This window comes from Vombatus ursinus, unplaced genomic scaffold, assembly GCF_900497805.2.
Source record: "Vombatus ursinus unplaced genomic scaffold, bare-nosed wombat genome assembly UNPS02001287.1, whole genome shotgun sequence".
In the NCBI taxonomy this organism is placed as follows: domain Eukaryota; kingdom Metazoa; phylum Chordata; class Mammalia; order Diprotodontia; family Vombatidae; genus Vombatus; species Vombatus ursinus.
This window is the reverse complement of record NW_020941065.1, coordinates 14,555,118-14,558,861: the sequence shown is the minus strand read 5'-3', so window position 1 is coordinate 14,558,861 and position 3,744 is coordinate 14,555,118. Positions and strand designations below refer to the sequence as shown.

The 3,744-nt window shown below is 41.0% G+C and overlaps 1 long non-coding RNA gene across 1 annotated transcript in view; it reads right to left on the bottom strand.

Annotated features, from left to right (window-relative positions):
* Window positions 1-1,740: 1,740 nt before the first annotated feature.
* The window catches only part of LOC114045201, a 7,123-nt gene continuing 5,119 nt past the window's right edge, over window positions 1,741-3,744 (bottom strand). The window contains exon 2 of the long non-coding RNA XR_003569350.1: window positions 1,741-2,071. This is a non-coding gene — a long non-coding RNA (uncharacterized LOC114045201). The remainder of the gene's footprint in view (window positions 2,072-3,744) is intronic.

The window sequence follows — 3,744 nt, the reverse complement described above, 5'->3', positions numbered from 1 at the left end:
CAAACTCAGATCTTCTCAATTTGGAGGAGAATTAAGGGGGCTGAGGTCCTATTGGCTAGGTATCACTGCCCACTGTAGAAGGGGAATGGGGGAGGAAGTACTTGAGTTGGAGTCTAGAGAGAATTGGGTTGGAGTAAATCTCAAAGTATTCCTGAAATGTGTGGTATCAGTACCATTCATCCTGTTAGATTGATGGCTCCTTGGGATCAGAAAGATTTTCTCATCCATCACTGTATGGCCCAAAGTGCCAGCCATAGAACAATGCCAAATCCAGAAAACATGCTCAACAACCAATCAATCTATCAATCAGTAACATTTGTTTGGTGCCTACTGTGAATCTGGGCTGTTCTGGGTACTGGGGATACAAATAAAAACCAGCAATAGCCTGGCCCTCTGAGATTTAACATTTCACTGGGGGGATATGATAGTTTTTAGATAAGTAAATGTAGGAAATACCCTATATGTGTGTTATATGTGTTGATAGATAGATATAGACATATATAGATAGATAGATAGATAAATATAGGAGTGTATTTATGTATCTATATGTATATATATATAAATTGCTGGTGGTGGCACATTGACTATTGTGGTCCCCCTACCCCAGCCTAGACTAGGAAAGGTCCCTTCTGGAAGAAGATACTTGATCTGAGCCTTTGAGGGAGACAAAAATTCCAAGAGTCATAAATGAGCATTCCAGGGGCAGGAGATGGAATGTGAGGTGTGGGTAACACCATGAAGGCCAGTTTTGCTGGGATAGAGAGGGTTTGAGGGGGAGTCATATCATAAAACTGAAGAGATTGGCTAGAGCCAGGGTATAAAAGGAGTTAAAGTTGGAATAGAGATGAAAGCTAGATAGATAGACAGACAGAAGAGTTTGGATGCGATTCTAGAGGCAACAGGCAGACACTAGAATGTATTGAGCAGGGAAATAACACGAACTGGTCCAAAGCATTCCCTTCCAGAATCTTTTTTCCTGGTTGCCTCTCTTAAATGTATTGATTTAGGAAAGCGAATTAAAATATAAGTACATGTGACACTATTATTCTTTGTCCAAGGCATAAACAACAAATTACATTTATTCCCTCTTTATTTGCAGATCCAATGAGGGCCCATCAGAATGGATAATTGCATTCTTCATGTTTAGTGATAACTGGATTAGAGTAAGCATAATCGTGTCACATAATCACAGAGCAACAGAACCAGGAGGAGACTTAGACCACAGAATTCCAGAGCAAAGAGGGATCTTAGAATAGAGAATGCCAGAGCTGAGGGTCACATTATACCTGGCAGGGTCCCTAGAACATGGAATATCAGAGCTCAGAGGGAATTAAGGATACAGAATGTCAGAGCTTGGGGAGTTGGTGGAAAGTGGAACTTTATAAAGCATGCAGTGTTATAGCTGGAAGGGACCTTAGAACACAGAATATCTTAGCTGAAAGTTATTTTACAACACATAGAATGTCAGAACTGGAAGGATCATAGGATAGAGAATGTCAGAACCAAGTAGGACTTTAAAATGTATAATGTGGGAAAGAGGACATACAAGGAGACATTTTAGGTCCCTCCCAATCTTAATGTTCTGTGACTTGATGTTAAGATTTGGGGAAAGAAACTAGGAACTCTTACAGGTATACAAATTTGTACGTCCTTTCAGCTTAACCTGACTGGGCTGTGTGTCTGTATGTGTGAAACAGAGAGCAAAACTGGAAACAAAATAAAAAAAGATCCACCAGCCACTAGGGGAAAATTCCAAAAGCATTTTTTTTTGCCTCCAGGACATTAATAAAACAGATTACAAAACTGGGAACGAATACAATTAGGCCATCTTCACACACCCATCCCAAAAATGCTTCCGGTACAGTCATCTGATTGCCACGGCAGTTCCCATGCTGAGAAAATCTGTCTGTAATTGCTGATGAGAAGACAAGGCACTGATGCATTCCACAGGAGGGGGACCCTTGGAACATGCGGTCCTGTTTGTACGGTGCCCCGATGTACGCCCCACTCAGAGGTGTTAGCAGATGCTCCCACCCATGCCCTGGGTATGTGCTTCAGTGTGGCGATCTTTCTGGTATAAAAATGAAAGGTCATTCAATGAGGGGAATTTTGTAGCAGTGTGAAGGAGAGTGATGGGATGTGGAGAGCAAAGATTCAAAGGGCTGGTGGGAGGGGGACTGGAACAGGAGACTCTCCTTCTCTCCCCCCTCCCAGCCTTTCTGCTTCCCTCCAAAACTCAGCTCAAGGGACAGAAAGGCTTCATTCCTGCCCTTCACATGCCATCTTGCCAAATTTCCTTGTTATTCTTTCCACATCACAACTTACCCCATTGTGGTTTTGATGTATCATGAATAGGCATAAGAAATTAAATAGGAATTTTGGAGTTTTGCTAGAGCCACAGACAATGCATGAAGGCCAGCAGATGATACAGAAAAAGTTTAGAAACTCAGAAATGCACAAAATAGATGTATAGTATTGTATAACATCAACCCCAATTTTACAATAAGGTACCATAAATATTCCATAAAAGAAAATGAAAAACTTCAGATTTCTTCTCTGGTATGAAGGGAGGGCCAAAAGATTTTACATAGATTTTCCAGATCCTGGGGGTGCCATGCCCCTCAGCCCTGCCACATGGTAGAGATAATTGTACTTCTTATGTATTTTGTAGAAACTTACATATGTGCATAGTGTCTTGCCGGCTTGACTATGAACACCTTGAAAGCAGGAATTGTTTCACTTCAATATTGGTATCTTTGGTGCCTGGCATCGAGTTGTCCTATAATAAACACTTGTGGATTTGTCAACTGATCTCATCCAGCATATATGTGAAAGGCTCTGTTGTCGGTCATGGTAGGGCTATATGGTTCAATAGTAATAGCAATAATAATAACTGACATTTTTATAGGACTTTAAGGTTTGCCAAGCACCCAGTATACATGATTTCATCTGGGCTCTATAACAACGCTATGAAGTATATACTGTTTATTAACACTATTTTACAGATGAGGAAATTAAGGGTCAGAGAAATTCATAGGATACTAGTTTTTAGTCATCCATTCATTAATACATGCAAGTATTCAACAAATATTTGTTACACACTTAAAATTAACCAGGCACTGTGGATAAAAGCAAATAGCCCCTTCTCTCAAGAAGTCCAAGCTAGCCTAGATTTCTTAGGTTATCAAGCCCCAAACCCTCTTTTTACAGATCAGGAACTTGTAGATGAAATGCATGTTCAGGGCCTCCCAGTATGGAGTAGGGGAGCTGGGATTCGAAACCAAGTCTTCTGACTGTGGTCCAGTCTTCTTTCCATTGTACTATGACACCTCCCTACTTGTATAACAGCTATTGGTATAAATGATGGTGAAGAAGGATAACTAGAGTCCTGGATTTAGTCAGGAAAGCCTAGATCCAGATCCCAGATTGGACCATGTGATATGTCACTTGTTTCCTTATCTCTCAGTTTTCCTGTCTGTTAAATGGGAATAACAATGGTGCTTACCTCATAGGCAACCACATCAGCCAACCAGAACCAGGTCCAACATGTCTACAAATGCTCTATAGGCTCTTTAAGGCATTTCCCATACACTCCTCAAATTCTCCTAGAAACAGGTCCCTAGTATCTCTACAGGGAGAGAATCTATCTGAGAAAGGTGATGGGATCTGGACATGTGCCAAACTCCAATGTAGTAGTAGTGGTGGTAGTGGTGATGATGGTAGTACAATAGTAGTAGTGGTGGT